General features: G+C 35.3%; 1 long non-coding RNA gene across 2 annotated transcripts in view; it reads left to right on the forward strand.

Annotated features, from left to right (window-relative positions):
• Nucleotides 1–18,931, forward strand: part of LOC127152110 (uncharacterized) — a 69,089-nt gene extending 50,158 nt beyond the window's left edge. Inside the window, exons 7-8 of one of the 2 annotated variants that reach the window (XR_007825041.1) lie at nt 18,222–18,684; nt 18,820–18,931. This is a non-coding gene — a long non-coding RNA (uncharacterized LOC127152110). Of the gene's footprint in view, nt 1–18,221 lie in introns of both variants that reach the window. The other variant, XR_007825042.1, reaches the window with a different exon arrangement.
• Nucleotides 18,932–20,993: the final 2,062 nt, after the last annotated feature.

Here is a 20,993-nt window from a genome sequence, read left to right on the forward strand (position 1 = left end):
TGGAAGTTAACTTTAGTTAAAGCTGCGGTCTGTAACTTGTTTGGTTAAAAATGATCCAAAATCTATTTTTAAGCAGGTACAACTGAGATCAAATGTTTACATACACCTTGCAGAATCTGTAAAATGTTAATTATTTTACCAAAATAAGAGGGATTATTTTTTTATACATTACTGACCTGAATAAGATATTGACATTTACATTTAGTCCACAAAAGAAAATATTTGAATTTATAAAAATGACCCCATTCAAAAGTTTACATACACTTGATTGTGTACTGTATTGTTACTGGAATTATTCAGACCTGTGTTTTTTTTTTTTTGTGATAATTGTTCATGAGTCCTGAACAGTTAAGATGCCTGCTGTTATTCAGAAAAGTCCTTCAGGAAATTCTTTGGTTTTTCTGCATTTTTGTGTATTTGAACCCTTTCCAACAATGCCTGTATGATTTTAAGATCCATCTTATTAAACTAAGGACAGCTAAGGGACTCATATGCAACACATCTTCACTTTCCTCAAAACTTTACACCCCTGGCTCTTAATGCATTATGTTTCCTTCTGAAGCATCAGTGAGCATTTGAACCTTCTGGAATAGTTGTGTATGAGTCCCTTGGTTGTCCTTAGTGTGAAAAGATGGATCTCAAAATCAAACAGTCATTGAGCGTGTTTACATGCACACCAGTCAACTTATAACTCACAAATATCAGATTATTAAAATAACCAGGCTTCCTCGTTTACATGCACATTAGTAACCTGACAACGCAAGTAATCTGCCTTTACATGTTTATCATCAATCAGGATATTTCGTTTTAGTGACATCAAAATATAATCATTTGCGTATCTGACTCAGAGTATTCTATATGTTTGTCAGTTGTGATGTTAAATAAAGCTTGCAACTTGTTAGCATGAATGCAGTTATAATTTCAGCATTTTGACTGAACCACGAGATGAGAACACTTTTATCATTTTCTAAATCATGAAAGAGTCTGCTTTTGTGGTATATTTCCTTCTTTCTTTACTGCAAAGCGTTTGCCGTGTCTAGTGTGCACTTAAATCTGCACTAACGATGCGTTCCTGTCACATATCACACATGTGCACTTCAATAAGCCGACAGAAAGTGGGTTATTACGTTTACATGCTGCGCAAAATTGGGGTAAGAGGTAAAAAACTACCTGTGTTGACCGGTTATGCATATGCTGTTTATAACCTTATAAACGAAAACGAGTTACCACATTTACATGACTGCATAAGTTTTCGTCTTATTACGCATAATCGGCTTAAGAACATGCATGTAAATGCGCTCATTGTTGGAAAGGATTCAAATGCACAAAAATTCTGAAAAACCAAAGAATTTGTGCGATTCATGAACAACAAGCACTAAAGAAAACACAGTATTAAGAAACAAGCATATGTAAACTTTTGAACAGGGAGATTTTTATAAATTCATCTATTATTTTCTCTTGGAGACTATATGTAAATGTCTTTTACATGAAATATCTTATTCAGGTCAGTACTAAATAAAAAATACTAACGAAAAACTGTGCATTAAGAACCAGGTGTGTAAACTTTTGAACAGAATGAATACGTGTACTTTTTTTTTTGTTTTTTTGCCTAAATATCATATTTTTTTGCATGTAGTACAGCCCTTTAGAACCTACAGAAGATACATACATGTTTTCCAGAAGACAAAATAAGTTGAATTTAACATGATCTTCAAATTTCAAAAGTTTTCACCCCCGGCTCTTAATGCATAGGGCTTCCTTCCTTCTGAAGCATCAGTGAGCATTTGAACCTTCTGTAATAGTTGCATATGAGTCACTCAGTTGTCCTCAGTGTGAAAAGATGGATCTCAAAATCATACAGTCATTGTTGGAAAGGATTCAAATACACAAAAATGCTGAAATACCAAAGAATTTGTGGGACCTGAAGGATTTTTTCTGAATAACAGCAGGCAGTTTAACTGTTCAAGACGAACAAGGGACTCATAAAAAAAAACACATCTGTGGATCATTCAGGTAACAACACAGTATTAAGAATCAAGAGTATTTTAACTTTTGAACAGGGTGATTTTTATAAATTCATCTATTATTTTCTATTATTATCAACTATTATTTGTGAACTATGTTAATGTATTTTATGTGAAATATCTTATTCAGGCCAGTACTAAATAAAAAATACCATGCAGTTTGTATGACCCCTTTTGTTTTGGTAAAATAATTAACATTTTGCAGATTCTGCAAGGTGTACACTTTTGACCTCAGCTGTATGTATGTATATATCTGTGTATATATACAGCATATAACTGTGATGCTTGAAACGAGCCCATTTAATGTTGAAATAATTTGCTGCAGGAACAGTCTCTGTCTCATGGATGTACATTATCCTGTTACCATGGTTACATTACGTCCTCATGGCCATGGGATGCAATGCTCTTTGTGAATTCTGGTGAACACTAGTTGACCAGCCATGAGTTTAATCTAACAGCCCAAAGGAGTAGAGCTTGAACGTCATCAAAACCACCTAACTCACCAGATGACAGCAATTGCCCTTCCGTGACCTTTGCCAACATTGATTCCTGTGTAACTTTCTTTGGACAGGTTTTTATCGCTCTGGCTTTGAGGCATGTGCTATCTCGCTGCTCTCACACAAGCTGATCAATACAGAGATATATATTTTTGGTTCACTGAGGAAAAGAGCTTCTGGGCGCAAAGAATATATCAGGAAAAGTGCCATTTGAATAAGAGCAATGCTTGGTCGCAGTTATAATTTTCCAAATACATGATTACACTTAAGTATAGCAGCTTAATGCTTTTGGTTGGAAATAAAGAATTGTTTCACTTCCTCATAGTTTGTTGGCATCTAAACAGCAGCATCTTTTTTTAGAGGGAAAATTACAGGTGAGGTTTAGTAAAAGTGTGAATGTGTGGGACACATCTGACATAAACGTTTCTTCACCGCAGGTCAAGCAATTATCGTAAAGTTCATAGCAATGCATATTTTGGAAGTATTCAAAATGTAAATGACAGTTAATTTGCATAATGAATCGTCATTGGCCTTCATTTTTACCTCAATTTGCATAATCAAATGTTATTGGTGTTTTTTTTTTTTAGTTTTTTTGCTTATACACTGCTGTTAAAGGAGAAGTTTTACTCACCCCTTATCATCCAAGATGCTCATGACTTTCTGTCTTCAGTCGTGAAAAAATTATGTTTTTTGAGGAAAGCATTTCAGGATTTTTTTCCATATAATGGACTCGATTTTGTACTTCCAAAATGTAGATTAAATGCAGCTTCAAATGATCCCAGAAGAGGAAGAAGGGTCTTTTATTTTTTTTTGAAAAAATAAAAATTTGTTTACTTTTTAAACACTAAAGCTTGTGTAGCACAGGCTCTGGGATGCGCGTCCACAACATTACGTACTATTGAATCACGTTGAAAGATCACGCAGAACTACAGGCCCAGTGTTTACAAAGCGAATGCGCAAAGACTAAGGAAGTGCAAGTAAGTCAAACGCTTTTTACAAACAAAAAGGTACAACGATGTCAGACGATTCTAAAGTTGTAGGAGAAAATGAGAACAGTCGATGTACTTAGGCGTGATTCGTAGTGTCGTGGACGCGCATCCCAGAGCCTGTGCTACACAAGCTTTTGTGCTTAAAAAGTATACAAATTTTTATTTTTCGAAAAAAATGACAGATCGTTTCACTAGATAAGACCCTTCTTCCTCAGCTGGGATCATTTAGAGCCCTTTGAAGCTGCATTTTAACTACATTTTGGAAGTTCAAAATCGGGGCACCAATGAAGTCCATTATATGGAGAAAAATCCTGAAATGCTTTCTTTAAAAACCATAATTTCTTCACGACTGAAGACAGTAAATTGTTGTTCTGGAAGTGGAGTTCTCCTTCAAAAAGTTGGGGTTGGAAAGATTATTTATAATTTTTTGAAAGAAACCTCTTATGGTCACCACTGCTGCATTTATTTGATTTTAAAAAATACAGTAAAAATAGAAATATTGTAAAATATTATTGCAAAAATAACTGTTTTAAAAATGTTGGAATTTAAAATTCAATTTTCAGTTTTAAAATAAACATAATGTGGTCCTGTAATAACAAAGCTGAATTTTTAGTAGCCATTATTCCAGTCTTTAGTCTCACATGATTATTATAATAATATTTTTATAGAATTGTGTGATACATTTTAACCCTTTAACTGTCACTCCCATTTTTAAACACAGACATAAAAATGCACTATCCAGACTTAATTTTTTTAATTCATGAATGAATACATTTTATAATATGATTTTAATGTACATTTTCCGTGGTAATGCAATGTCTGATTTTAAAATGCCTTTCAAAGGATGAATTTTGAGATTTTAGGTTTTTAACTGATATATAACGTGATAGGGAAAAAGGCAACGAAGAAAGTCTTTTGTGACAAAGGTCAGAACTCATGTTATGATGTTGATTTTTTTAAGTTGACATATTAATCTATTACTTTTCCTACATAATTTGTAACACAAAAATATGGTAAAATATCTGTTTAGGAGTCTTAGACATTTCCAATGATGTATAGTTTGTCATGATTAGATTAGGATTTATTTGTAATATGGTGAAGTAAACTTAGGCGTCCCACAGAGGGGATGGTGACAGTTAAAGGGTTAAATATAAATCTTTTTGTACATTCTAAATGTTATTACTGTAAGTTTTGATCATTTTAACGTATCCTTACTGAATAAAAGTATTCATTCCTTTCCAAAAAATAAATAAAAAGACCACAAACACTCAAATGGTAGTGTATATCACTATGCACTTGGTCACTTTTGAGATTTCATTTCAAAAAGGTACAGTAGTTCACTAGGCTTTGGAACAGAGCCATTGTCTTCATCACTGGAGTATTGCATGTCACTTCAGATGAACTGTGTCAGCAAAATGCAAAACATAAATAAAGTATTGGCTCTCTGGCGACAGACTCGCTTATGTACATCATGATAGTGCTAAATTATGAATGTATCCTATTACTCATGTTCCTATATGTCGTTGTCTCTATTCCATATGTTCCAAACCAGATGTGTTTCAAGCTGTCTTAGATTTATTTTAACTTTAATTAAAAGCTGCCTTGTTTAAATGATTCCATATTAACCATTTGCATAAACTCAGCCTTTGCGTATTGTGTGTTAGTCCTAATTATATGCTATTAGCCTGTCATCTATATGACACAACATTGGAAATGTGGATCGGGAGAGGAACATTATTATGCTGTACATACATGCTAGCTGATAACATTTTAAAATGTTCATTGTAATCTGAAAACCCAGCGGTAAAGGTCATTTTTAATTGGATGAACTGCCATGAGAGACGGCAAAATATATTGCCGTGTTTGACACAACATGCTCTAATTAATTAGAACTAATGGTAAATCTTCACATGTTGCCTCTCATTAGCAAATGTCATGCTAATATTACTCACATTAGTAAATGTTTGTGTGGTTGAGTTGTACTCAAACTGATCAGTAGAAGATTTTTACATTCCCCAGGAGCCTTACTGAAGTGCTTGTCTAATCACATGTATTAAAATATCCAGGAGACGTCCATGTATGGAAGGGTGTCCTCACAATGTTTGGAATTAACATGCTTTAGAATTTCTTCTCGATGTGGACCACCCAACTCTTAGTATTAGTACTGACTTGACGGATCATAAAAAAATATGGCTTCCTTCTTAAAACATTTTAACAGACTGAGTCTGTAGTGTAGCATAGAAGTTCTGATTTGGTGCCGAGTTATTTTTGCTTTTGCAGGAAAATACATTTACACTGTCATTAAAAAGTTTGGCGTCTGTATGATTTTTTATTTATTTATTTATTTTTTTTGATGAAAAGTTGCTTGTTCTCACTAGGGCTGCACTTACTTGATTGAAAATACTGTAAAAATAGTCATATTGTGAAATATTATTACAATATAAATTTCATGGGAGGCAAATATTGCCTCACAGGAAAACACTTTTTTATATTAGTTATTTTGATGAAAAGTTGCTTATTCTCACCAGGGCTTCAGGAAAACAGTTTTTTATTTGTTTTTATGATTTTGATGAAATGTTGCTTATTCTCACCAGTGCAGTGAAAATAGTAATATTGTGAAATATTATTACTGTTTAAAATACCTGTTTTTTTATTATTCTATTCTATTCTATTCTATTCTATTCTATTCTATTCTATTCTACTCTATTCTATTCTATTCTATTCTATTCTATTCTATTCTATTCTGTGATGGCAAAGCTGGAAAATACATCAGTGTCACATGATCATTCAGAAATCATCCTATATTTTGATTTGGTACTTAAGAAACACTTTTTATTATTTTTTTTTTCTTCTTCTTCTTTTTAAGTTGTGCTACTTTTTGTGGAAACTGGTCATTTTCTTAGGATTAAAGAATAGAATAAAGATAGAATAGAATAAAGATAAATTAGAATAAAGATATTATTAATGATAAAATATATATTTTTCCCTGAATAAAATTGTTAATTTTTGTTTTCTTAACTTTTTAATGGCACATAAAGTTAAGATCAAAAGTTTGCATTCCCCTTTCAGAATGATAAAAAATGTTAATTATTTTACCAAAATAAGAGGGATCCTTAATACTGTTCATCCACAGCTGTGTTTCTTTGTTTAGTGATAGCTGTTTATGAGTCCCTTGCTTGGCATGTACAGTTAAACTGCCCACTGTTCTTCTGAAAAGTCCATTAGGTCTCTCAAATTCTCTGGTTGTCCAACGTTTGTGTGTATTTGAACCCTTTCCAACAGTGCCTGTATGATTTTGAGATCCATCTTATCACACTGAGGACAACTGAGGGGCTCATATGCAACTATTACAGAAGGTTCAAACGCTCACTGATGCTCTAGAAAGAAACAATGCATTAAGAGCTGGGGGGGGTGAAAACTTTTGGAATTTGAAGATCAGGGTAAATTTAACTTATTTTGTCTTCTGGGAAACATGCAACTATCTTCTGTAGCCTCGAAAAGCAGTACTAAATGGGAAAAAATTATGAGATTTAGGCAAAATAAGAAAAATGTACACATCTCCATTCTGTTCAAAAGTTTTCACAAGGAGCATCTGTGAGTTTTTGAACCTTCTGTAATAGTTGTATCCCTTGTCCTCAGTGTGAAAAGATGGATCTCAAAATCATAAAGTTATTGTTGGAAAGAGTTTAAAATACACAAAAATGCTGGAAAACCAAAGAATTTGTGGGATTTTTCTTTTGGGAACAGCGGGCAGTTTAACTGTTCAAGACAAACAAGGGACTCATGAACAACTATCACTAAACAAAAAACAAACAAACAAAACAAAAAAACAAACAAACAAACAAACAAAAAAAACCGCTGTGGATCATTCAGGTATTAAGAATCAAGGGGATGTAAACTTTTGAACTGGGTCATTTTTTATAAATTCAACTATTATTTTCTCTTGTGGACTATATGTAAACATATTTTATGTGAAATATCTTATTCAGGTCAGTACTAAATAATAACATGCATTTTGTATGACCCTTGTTATTTTGGTAAACTAATTAACATTTTTAATGATTCTAAAAGGTCAAAATACATTTTGACCTCAAATGTATATACAGTATATGCATTTGGCAGAGGCTTTTATCTAAAGAAAACTGTTTTCTTCTAATTGCGGCATTATATCTCATACTAGTGTTGGAAATGTAACAGGTTACAGATTACAAGTTACTGTAATCAAAATGTAATAAGTAGTGTAACTACTTCAGTTAATTTATTAAAGTAATTTAACTGATAACATTTGATTACTTTTTGATTACTTTTCTAAATTAAATTTCTAACTTTGTTCAGATTTTTTTCTACAGTGTTAATCATTTTCAAACATTTAAACCAGACAGTGTTAACCTTCAACACTAATTACTCTCAGACTTTCAAAACTCTTCATCACTTAAATTAAGACTGTAATAATTTAATTTTAAAGCAGACACCACAAAGTCAGACTTCAGCACATCTTTTCATTATGAGATCGTTCTGAGGTTAAATACAAATTTAAATTCATATAGTTTAATAGCTATTTGATTTTTGAAATCAAATCTTTGCAAATATATGACAGGAAACAATGCTTTGGGGAAAAAAGTTAATCTTAAAAAATAAAGCATATATATAAACCCAAATAGGAAATAAAACAGTTATCAAAATAAACATATTTCCGAAACTCCTGAAACCATTGGTGTCTCATGTTTTAAAGCAGTCAATGCAATTATGGAAAGAAGGCAATCAAATCTGTATGTGTGTCAAAATATTCAAATGCAGCCCCCTCCTTTGTAATTGTTAACATTTTCATAAGTAACTATACTGACCAAAATTATAAACGCAACACTTTTGTTTTTGCCCCCATTTTTCATGAGCTGAACTCAAAGATCTAAGACTTTTTCTATGTACACAAAAGGCCTCTTTCTCTTAAATATTGCTCACAAATCTGTCTAAAAGAACCGTTAGTTAGCACTTCTCCTTTGCCGAGATAATCCATCCACTTCACAGGTGTGGCATATCAAGATGCTGATTAGACAGCATGATTATTGCACAGGTGTGCCTTAGGCTGGCCACAATAAAAGGCCACTCTAAAATGTGCAGTTTTATCACACAGCACAATGCCACAGATGTCGGAGGGAGCGTGCAATTGGCATGCTGACTGCAGGAATGTCCACCAGAGCTGTTGCCCGTGAATTTAATGTTAATTTCTCTACCATAAGCAGTCTCCAAAGGCGTTTCAGAGAATTTGGCAATACATCCAACCGGCCTCACAACCGTAGACCACGTGTAACCACACCAGCCCAGGACCTCCACATCTAGCATCTTCACCTCCAAGATCGTCTGAGACTAGCCACCTGGACAGCTGCTGCAACAGTTGGTTTGCATAACCAAAGAATTTCTGCACAAACTGTCAGAAACCATCTCAGGGAAGCTCATCTGCACGCTTGTCGTCCTCATCAGGGTCTCAACCTGACTGCAGTTTGTCGTCGTAACCGACTTTAGTGGGCAAATGCTCACATTCTATGGCGTCTGGCACTTTGGAGAGGTGTTCTCTTCAAGGATGAATCCCGGTTTTCACTGTACAGAGCAGATGGCAGACAGCATGTATGGCGTCGTGCGGGTGAGCGGTTTGCTGATGTCAACGTTGTGGATCGAGTGGCCCCATGGTGGCGGTGGGGTTATGGTATGGGCAGGCGTATGTTATGGACAATGAACACAGGTGCATTTTATTGATGACTTTTTGAATGCACAGAGATACCGTGACCAGATCCTAGGCCCATTGTTGTGCCATTCATCCACGACCATCACCTTTTGTTGCAGTATGATAATGCACGGCCCCATGTTGCAAGGATCTGTACACAATTCCTGGAAGCTGAAAACATCCCAGTTCTTGCATGGCCAGCATACTCACCGGACATGTCACCCATTGAGCATGTTTGGGATGCTCTGGATCGGCGCATACGACAGCGTGTTCCAGTTCCTGCCAATATCCAGCAACTTCACACAGCCATTGAAGAGGAGTGGACCAGCATTCCAGCATTATGCGAAGGAGATGTGTTGCAGATGAGGCAAACTGTGGTCACACCAGATACTGACTGGTTTGCGGACCCCCACGGACCCCCCCAATACAGTAAAACTGCACATTTTAGAGTGGCCTTTTATTGTGGTCAGCCTAAGGCACACCTGTACAATATTCATGCTGTCTAATCAGCATCTTGATATGCCACACCTGTGAGGTGGATGGATTATCTTGGCAAAGGAGAAGTGCTCACTAACACAGATTTAGACAGATTTGTGAACAATATTTGAGAGAAATAGGCCTTTTGTGTACATAGTTCAGCTCATGAAAAATGGGGGCAAAAACAAAAGTGTTGCGGTTATAATTTTGGTCAGTGTAATTTAATGACACATTTTTTAACAGATTACTCTCACATTTACTTCGTAATTAAATTACGTAATTCCATTACATGTGATATATGACTTTATATCTCACAAGGTAACTTTGCCTTACAGTTTTTCCCAAAACACAACATGGTGACCAGCAATGTGACTTTTTTTTTCAGCAGGGGCTATGTGTGTTGTGAAACAGGCTTTAAACATGTCAAGGTTTCTGCTCATCCTTGGATTGACAGAGTGCTGTCAGAGGCTGCATGAGCAGTAATCAAACAAACTGCTGCTCTAGCTTTATAATTCAGAGCTTTTTACCATATCTCAATGGCACGTCGTCCTTCCCAACCCTTAAACTGTGTCTGTGCCCTTAGGTAAAGAAGATATCAGCTCTTCTCCTCTATGACGTTCTCATAGTCTGCTGTCACAAACACATGCGCACACACATGCAACCTGAATCTTCACCCTCCTCCGCTCTCGGAGAGAGGTGCTTGTTTACTGCGAGTTGCCAACTTGTCCGTGAAAGACTCTTTGGGGAGTTTGCTGTAAATATGGTGACAGGCAGGAAGCTCTTCCCCAAGAGTTGCTCTGAGGAAGGGGGTAAAAGGTTGCAGTGAGTGGGCATGGACAGAAAACAAAGTGAAACCTACCTCAATGTGATGCCATTTTTTATGGAGTCCATTGAGGCTGACATTGAATATCAATTGCTAGTTATAAATTTGTTTATTTATGCTAAGGAAAGCATCATTACTGCTCATACTGAGGGAGCCTTTAGCCTTGCGGTTGCACTTTGAGTGACCTGAGTTTGAGTTCTGACTCTTGGAACTTTCTATGTCGCTTCCTTTTTCTGTCTCCCATTGCTTCTTGTTTAAGAAAATATCAATTTTGCATGAACAAGATACACTCATATTTTCTTCAGAATATGCTATCAAGTTAAGCACATACCTGTTCATCTCTTATGGCTGTGGCTTTGCGTCACATATGGCAGTGCGTGTCTAATGATTGAAGACAATGACTCTTTCAATCTCAGCTGAATCAGTTTCACCAAGCACTGAAAACAAATCACAGCAGGTCTGGCTGGCAGACATGGATTTAAGAAGAAATATCTAAAATATGTTTGTGAAATATGCAGTCTCTCAATTGCAATATTTCACTGACAGCGGATGAGACAGCGGGAGATGTTAATGGAATTTTCAATGGAGAATGCACTATATATAGGAAACAAAGAAAAGACAAACACGTCACTGGGCAGGGGGTAAGGCTGGGTTTTATAGCTCGATCCTTGATGTTTTTTGATAATGTGTATCTTTTTTACTTGTGTTTGCTATGACATTTTTGTGAAACACAGTAAAAATATACTTTTAAATATCTGAAGCATGATTTTCATCAAATATACATAAGAACTGATGAATATTTTAATTACGTACCAATAAACTGCAATATTTGCAGACAAATACACTGCTGTTCAAAAGTTTGGGATCGGTACGTTTCTTGATCAAAAATACAGAAAAAAACTGTAATATTCTGAAATATTATTCCAGTTTAAAATAATGGTTTTCTGTTTTAATAGATTTTAAAATATAATTAATTCAGCTTTGCATCACAGGAATATTCATCAGCCATTATTCCAGTCTTCAGTGTCACATGTGTCAGGCGTCATGTGCGGGAAGGAGGAGTAGGGACGAGGAAGTCATAAACACGCACTTTATTAAATTAATCCAAACAAGGGAATCAGGAACAAACAGGAACAGCAGGGAAACCACACGCTAACACAACGAAAACAACATTAAACGACATAAAGAACTGACAATGAATGAGGAACTGAATCAAACTTAAATAACCAGGCTAATGAGACAAGGACAGGTGTGAGTGATTAAACAATGACGTCATAATAAGAAACGGAACAGGAAAGACCAAATAAGGACAAATAGGGAAAAACCAACGAAACAGTCCACAGGGGTGTGACAACATTATCCTTCAGAAATCATTCTAATATGCTCATGTATTACTTTTATTATCGATGTTGGAAACAATAATATGTAGAACTTGTAATTATTTTTTTTTTTTTCAGTATTCTTTGATTTAACAAAAAGTGAAAAAGAACAGTGTTTATTCAAAAAAGAAATCTTTTTCTAACAATATAAGTTTTTGCTATCACTTTTCATCAATTTAACACGTCCTTGGTGAATAAAAGTATTATATAAAGAATTTACTTCAAAAGAAAAGAAAGAATGGAAAATTTACTGACTGTAAACTTTTAAATGGTAGTTTATATTACAAAAGATTTCTATTTTAAATAAATGCTGTTCTTTTTAACTATTTACTGATTAAGGAATCCTGAAAAAAAGTCACGGGTAATAAATAAATAATGGTAATAAATCAGTATATTGGAATGATTTCTGAAGGATCATGTGACACTGAAGACTGGAGTAATGATGCTGAAAATTCAGCTTTGCGTCACAGGAATAAATTACGTTTTAAAATATATTTACAGTTATGTTACATTGAAATAATATTTCACAATATTACTGTTTTTCTTTCTGGATTTTTGATCAAATAAATGCAGCCTTGATGATCATAAGAAACTTCTGTAAAAACATTAAATATCTTACTGATTTGACACTAAAACATTTTAATGCACATTTATAATGACACCAATGAATTGTTCATTCAAATGTGTTTTGAATTAATTCATTAAACTGATTCTTGAAAATAAATCAAACTCATTAACATGCTAATGCTCAGAGAAAACTTGTCTTGTCTCAATTTGCAATATATTCATAACAGTTTTGTTAATTTATTTAGCAGAACAATTAACACTAGTAGGACGGGGGAGCAGTTTCTGCTTTCTTCTAATATAGTGTTTCACTGGACCTACTAAATTTTGATTGTACTCCTATCTGGGAGGTATCCTGCAACAAAATCAGACACTTGGCCATGGTAAATCTTATATTGCCATGTATCTCTATTGCCTCTCAAGTTCACTCGTGCATCTTATTCTACACCTACATGGCTCCACAAGGTCTCTATGTCAGTACGGGATTCATCATGTAATTTAAAGGGGTAGTTTACGCAAAAAAAAAAAAAAAATTCTGTCATTAATTACTAATCCTCTTGTCTTTCCTAACCTGTAAGATCTTCGATCATATTTGAAACACAAATTAAGATATTTTTGATGAAATCCGAGAGCTTTCTGTCCCTGCATAGACAGCAACGCAACTGACACATTCAAGGCCCAGAAAGGTAGTAAGGACATCAATAAAATATCCCATGTGACAAGAACAAATTGTTGAATAAAGTTGTTTATTTTGTTTTCTTCACATACAAAAAAGCATTTTCATAGCTTCATAACATGATGATATCACATAGACTATTTTATCAATATTTTACTACCTTTCTGGGCCTTGAACGTGCTTTTAGATTTCATCAAAAATATCTTAATTTGTGTTCCGAAGCTGAACAAAGCTCTTAAGGGTTTGGAATGACATGAGGGTGATGTACTCACCCCCTTGTCATCCAAGATGTTCATGTCTGTCTTTCTTCAGTCGTAAAGAAATTGTGTTTTTTGAGGAAAACATTTCAGGATTTTTCTCCATATAATGGACTGATATGGTGCCCAGAGTTTGAACTTTCAAAATGCGGCTTCAAACAATCCCAAATGCAGTCGTAAACGATCCCAGCCGAGGAAGAAGGGTCTTATCTAGCAAAATGATCAGTTATTTTCATTAAAAAAATACAATTTAAATACTTTTTAATCTCAAACACTCATCTTGTCTTGCTCTCCCTGAACTCTGTGTATTCTGGTTCAAGACAGTTAGGGTATGTTGAAAAATCTCCCTCAACTTCAAAAATCATTTCAAAATCATCCTACATCGCTGCAGAAGTTCCAACCCAGTCTTTGCAAAGTGAACTTGCGAAGAAGATCAAACACCCTTAACAAAAAAGATAAAACAGCGATATAAGACGATTTTGAAGTTGAGGGAGAACATGAGATGGGAGTTTTTTGACATACCCTAACTGTCATGAACCGGAAAAAAAACGAGTTCAGGCAGAGCAAGACAAGACAAGCATTTGACATTAAAAAGTATATAAATTGAATAATTTTTTATTGCTAGATAAGACCCTTCTTCCATCGTTTGAAGCCGCATTTAAACTGCATTTTGAAAGTTCAAACTCAGAGCACCATAACAGTCCATTATATGGAGAAAAATGCTGAAATGTTTTTTCTCAAAAAGAAAGACATGAACATCTTGGAAGACAAGGGGGTGAGTACATTATCTGTAAATTGTTGTTCTGGAAGTGGACTTCACCTTTAATGACAGAATTTTCATTTTTAGGTGAACTATCCCTTTAAATTGAAGTTCCTTATTAATTAAAGTCATTCTAAATAGAGATAAACAGTAGCACAGTTCTTTTTAAATGTATTTTTCTGTGTAGTTTAGCCATTCTAAGCACGTAGTTCCCCCAGTATTAGATTAGTAAACAAAGTTTTGACTTATATTTGTTTACTTGCAGTTTCAACAAACTGTCTGACCTGTGTCTGATTACTTCACATTTCTCCTCACTAATTTGAAAAATAATGGCATTTTACAGCACACACTGACTACAGCTGATGAAATCCTAGCTGTATTATGTTACGTAATATCTAATAACATGTAATATTTCCTAGCATAAACACTGTTTATTGGTAATTGTAAATTTGACATCATATTATATTTGTTATAATTCTAATTATATACATATAATTGAGACTTAATATGCGCCTGAATGTGATGCATAATCAAGGTGATTCAATTTGCTTTCAAATTTGCATTTCATCATGGGAGTTTGCGACAGCACAACATCGTCAGCTTTCTCCTCCAGCGCGGCAGCTCGCGTTCAACCGGCTGTTGGCGGTCAGTGTTGCTCATTATATCAGAGTAAGCAATAACTGTAATGGAGTGGTAAAAACAAACAATTGGCCCAAGCGAAATTTATGTTGGCAGCGAGCATAGCATCCAAATCCTGTGCAGCTATCATGTTAAGTGAATCACGCCAGACACAACTCAAATTGTGCAGTTTCAATTTAAAACATCCCAAATGCATGCCACCAGTTTTATGAAACAATTCCCCAACTATTTCCATCAACCCACCACCTCTCTTCATATAAAACAACAACAGTCGTCAGCAGGTTTGCCGCAGCTTTAAATTTTATATGCATTAGTGGACTGGTAAAGGCAGAAATAGGCATCTTAATCACTAACATTATCAGTTATTAATTCTGCTAATTGTGCTAGCTCGAGTCAAAGATATTTATAGCCTGGTGCCCAAGGCCTGACCGCCGAATGTTTACCTCTGCTTTAATGTTAATGCGTCATCCCTTGAGAGCTCCTCGGCTCTGCTTAGATTCATCACTCTGCAGGAGCACCACAGACCTGGAGTTAGTCCATGGAAACACTGCGCTCCATCTACCGTGCGCCGCATTGGTTTTGAAGTCATTGCAGCAAACAAGGTATTTACGTAATTGTCTCAAATTATAGGCAATTTACCTGCCACCAACTTTCCCCTGTAAATTTCTCTGACTCTGTCTAGACTAACACCAGATAGAGTTTATTAAAAGTTCTGACCCAGTCAGTAAAAGGAAAAACGCACTGCAGTGTTTAATTAAGCCCGTCGTTAAACGTCGAGCTCTTAACATAAATCACAATCTTGTTTCATCAGAGCAAATTTCTTGCTTCCTTATGCTTGTTCATAAATTCAGAGGTCAAATCTGTAAGGTCTTTCTTTTCTTTTGTTTAAGCCAGAAATATTTCCCATTGTATGCTATTACACTGCCAAGCGCCTATAATTCTCAAATCACAAAACTATTCAAACTTTGCATTAGTTTCATCATGACATATTAAAGAGCTTTTGGAATTGCATCAGATGTCGTGGGCAGATAAAATGGCTCATTAATCAAGTAATATAAGGAAGATGCAACAGATGAGGCAGTATGGAGGCCATGCGAACTTCAGCGATTGCTCTCCAGCTGAGTCGCATTACAAAAACCCGCATGGTCTTATTGCAACCTGTTATTAGTTTTGGATAGGTTTTCCCTCTAGCCACACATTGAAATGAAATGGAAAACTATCCAGATGTCTATCTGAAAGTGCTGAGACTTCTTCTTTGTGTGCTTAAAGGTGCCATGGATCCTTTTCTCAAACTTAATATGGATAGGCAACAAGAAAGAACCATTTGTAGGTTCATTTTCTTGAAAGTTTACTTTATGAATTTCAGTGAAAGTCACTGTGACTTCTCTATCATTTTGTAGACAAAAGTGTGAGTTAGTGGCAGGACTATCAAACCCATAGTGTTTCATTCTAAATGGAACACATATGGAACATGGAATATATATATATATATATATATATATATATATGTATGTATATATGTGTATATATATATATGTGTGTGTGTGTGTGTAAATGTATGTGTATATATATATATATGTGTGTGTGTGTGTGTGTGTGTGTGTGTATATATATATATATATATATATATATATATGTATGTATTTTATTGTATTTGTTTCCGAAAAACCATTGTCAACTAAGTTACCCACTAGAAAACCCCCCTCCCCTCAAAAAGAAATTCTCCAATTCTCACATAATTTGCACAGTATGATTATTTTTCCTCTAGAAGCACATGGATTAAACACTAGAAGTTATGTTCTCTCTCTTTCCCTAATATTGGTTAAACTAGCAAAGCAAGAGTGGATTAATTGACTGTCAACCGTGTTACACAAGTATTATTGCTGCAAATTTTAACAAGACAATTTAACTAAAACTTATGTTTTGTTTATGAAAATATATTTCTAAACATACCATATGCTCAGTAGTTCTAGGCTTGCATGTTGAGTACAGGCCCAAAACACTAAAAATGTCAACTAAGTTACCCGTCAACTGTGTTACCCAGTAAAGGTAACATGGTGGACAGTAGCAAACATAGATGGTATTTTATGCACATATTCCTACCGATCAATATAGCACTTTAGATTGATTCAAAGCAGCTGTGTAAGGTCATGTTTGGGTTTTGGGAAAAAGATTGTCAAATTCTAAATGTACCCATAATTATAAAATGACTGATATGTATTTTGAAGATTGTTTTGGACCATACAGGGCTGACGTCAGGTTTTTGGACCCCACTGACTTTAAAGGGGTCATCGGATTTTAAGTTCACTTTTACATGTTAAAACATTAATGTGTGTTGGCAGTGTATGTACAAATCTATCCTATAATGATAAAAATCCATGCAGTGGTTTTTAATTAATCTGTAAAAATAATATCCCCTTTTTCAAATCAAGCCATTCTCAAATGTCTGTCGTTGTGGCAACGCCGACAGAGGCCGCTCCCACGATAGTTGATTGACATGAGCGTTTTACCTCAGATCAGCTGTCAGAGTCCGTCCTCTTTGTTTCAATGCCAGAGCAAGGATGTAAGTTAGATAAGAATATCAACAATTAAGCGATTGAGGTGTTGTGTTGCTGGATGTAATAATGAACATAGTGGTCGTCATTTATTCCCGACATCTGAGCCCTGAAGATGCAGTGGATTACGTTTGTTTGTGAAGGGAATGCGCCTCCCAATCTACATATATCCGTCTATGTTCGCGCGAATCATTCATGATCCAGCTTCACTTACAGCAGAAGTGAGTATAAGGGTTTTTTATGAATCTTTTCTTTCCTAAACTTGCTAGTTAGCAAGTTTAGCAGCTAAACGCGGCTAAATGCGGCTAATGTAAACAGGCGCGTCTATCCACAGAGAGAAGAGAGGGGCGGGGCGAGCAGAGCTCATTTGCATTTAAAGCAGCCTCGACCAGAATGAGTTGATTTTGACAAGGTAAAAAGGGTGTTGTTTTACACAACCATTGAGAATTTTAAACCAAAGTATATTATAGACTTTTCATTAAGACCCTAAGGAATCATATCAACTTGTGGAAAATGGGCATCCAATGACCCCTTTAAGTATATGTGCAAAAACAGCTGAAACATTCTTCAGTGTTTCTTTTTTATGTTCTCCACAGATGCCGGAATCCAGGAATCTTAAAAAATACTTGCTATACTTACAAAACAGCAAACATAATAAACCTTTGCTAATCTGCTATCATGTTCATCTAAATAGTTGTATTTGAGTTGAAAAATTGTCAAACATGTCTTGGTTCACATATTCTTTCACTAAAACGAGGACGGCTGCGACGAATTCCTCTGAGTAACATAAGCAAACCGTGTAGTAATTTATTCTGAAGCGGCTGTATTGAAGAAGCCACACTTCACTGCTCTGTACTTCCAGGCTATGGAGGGGGTTCCCTGGTGTTCCTGGATGTGCTTCATGTTGAGGATGGGATTACACTCAAGTCTGATGAACGGGCCCACTGGGACCAGGAACTTGAGACATCTGGCGGCGGGGGTGGGGTGGTCGTGTGGAGTAGTCCCCCCCCACTATCAGGCGCCCTGACAGCCCACTGACAGATAACAGCTGCTGGGAAAGCCTCCCACCGCTTCAAGCTACTGTTCCGTGAGTCTGCAGCTTGTGTCATTTCTTCAGCACCCAACTTCTTTTTCTGAACGGTTTGGAATCCTGCAGCAAGCATAGTCTTGGTACAAAAGGTCATTTTCTCATTTCTATAGCATTGCAGTCATTATGCTGACGACATATGGGTCACTAACAACGAGGCCACATACTGTTTTAAAATGCATTTTAATTATTTATTGTGCATTCATTTTATCACAGTCTGGGGGAAGGTGATTTAGAGGTAGGTTAATGATTTTACATTCTATTACCTTCTATTTGTTACCTTAAATTCAATTTGCTTCCAAGAGTGCTAATACGCAGAGTGTCAGCACTGTAACGCTTTACCATTTGTAACACTCCGCTTGTTTGTTTACAGCTTTCCAGATCAGAGTATTTGGGAGTGGATGCACTGCCAGGAATGTGACTTTGCCTTAAGTGAGTGAAGAGGTTTTTCGAAGTCGGAGTGTCTGTGTTTTTTTTTTTTTTTTTTCTCTCTCTCTCTCTGCAGAGTTTTTCTTACCAGTGAGGATGGAGCAAGCAGGGAGCGGGAAATGGAAAACCTGAAATGGATCTGGGGCGGTTACAGAACATTGGAGCAGAGAGATGAAATTGCTGTTGGCGGATACACTAACTAAACTAACTAGCCATTTGTCTTTTTTTATACAATACTGATCAAACATTTTGGGAAATTAGAACTAATTACTAATACTTTTATTCAGCAAAGATGAATTAAAATCATCAAAATTTAAAGTAAAGACGAAATAATTGCTGTTCTTTTGAAGTTTTCAAAGAATCCTGAAAAAATGTGTCACAGAAATATTAAGCAGCACAACTGTTCAACACTGAACACAATACGAAATGTTTCTTGAGGACCAAATCAATAATGGTTGATGAAAATTCACTTTGCCATCAAACACACACAATTTTTTTTAAAATAGATTAAAATAGAAAACAGTTATAACAGTTTCACGTTGTAAAAATATTTCACATTATTGCAGTTTTTATTGTTCTTTTAATCATTTCAATAAATGCAGCCTTGGTGAGCATAAGAGACTTCTTTTAAGAACATTAAAAAAGGAACCTTTCAAAACAGTAGTGTAAATTACTTGATGATAACCTTTATTCAGTGTATTAAACTGTAGTGTTCAATATTAAAGCAAAATTATACTTTCAGCTGGAATCTAAAAATGCTGGGTTAAAAAGCATTACTGGGTTATTTGGCAACCCAGCACTAGGTAAATATTGGACAGAACACATGCGGTTATTTTAACCCAGCTTGTTGGGTTTTATACACTAACCTATTTGCTGGGTTGTTTTTTGACATAGCGCTGGGTCAGTCAACCAGTTTAAGGTTTTTCATTTTAAATAATAAAAATGCACTCTAAAATCTGTTTCATATAGGACAAGAACAATGTACAGAGTACAATATTATTATTGTCAGGTTAGTTTTTTACAGTCATAAAATCTTCAAAAACATCCAGTAAAGGTTTTAGAACATGACACACTTTTTTTTTTTTAACCCAAATACTGGGTTCAGCTTGTTGGGTCATTTTATTGGGTTATTTTTAATTTTTTGTACACAGGTGCTGGGTAGTTTTCCTGTAACTAAGCTGCTGGGTAATTTTTAATGGGTTATTAATATTGGGTTATCTTTTTTCTACCCAACCAATGAGTTGAGCCTGTCTCCAACGAAACAACCCAGCTGCTGAGTTACAGTCAGAGCGTGGGCTTTTTGCATCTTTTACAGGAGAGAGTGGTGCACAACTTATACCACCCGATTTGGTGCACCACTTATAGCAAAACAAAAGTTTGTACACATTTTATTTCAATTATAAAGTCTTTACTGTGCTCTAAATTATATTATTTTACACAACGCAATGCAAAATACAAGGACGAGATGTCACTCAGCTGCGTCAGCAGCGGTTGTTTCGCATGATGGAAATGCCTTTTGCCTTACATATAATTATCTGATTTTACTCTTTATAATACTGAAATGAATTTGATTTGATGTTAAAATATGTTCTCTAATCTTAGTACTGTTTGTTTATGAGCAGTTTATGGAGTCAGTCACGCCATCTTTCTGGTATGAGTGAAACGCAAGACGGTGATCTGAAGTTCGTAGTTGCCCCGGCGAACAGCAGCCCATCACCGGCTCAGATTTCGGTGACACACGGGCATGAGAATTAGCAATATTTTGGTGAAAAGTGATTATTTTGGTTGAATACACTTCAATTAAAATGGTACTCATTTTTAAAATGTGTGTTAAATGACTTAAATGTATGTATTATTGTACTGTAAATTATGCTCTATTCACCCAAATAAGTTCAATTTGTCTTATATTTTTGTCCATGGTGTTCTTGCTTAAAAATAAATGTTCATCTTTTAATTATTGCAGTTGCCTCTATAATTCTGAGTGTGAGTTTTAATTTCCAGCCCATTTTAAGCCAGCAATATAATAATTTTTAACAATAGTTGACTTAACAACCCAGCATGTTGGGTAAAAACATTTAACCCAACCAGCTGGGTCAAAATAACCCAGCACGTGTTCTG

The sequence above is a fragment of the Labeo rohita genome, chromosome 21, assembly GCF_022985175.1.
Source record: "Labeo rohita strain BAU-BD-2019 chromosome 21, IGBB_LRoh.1.0, whole genome shotgun sequence".
Taxonomy (NCBI): Eukaryota; Metazoa; Chordata; class Actinopteri; order Cypriniformes; family Cyprinidae; genus Labeo; species Labeo rohita.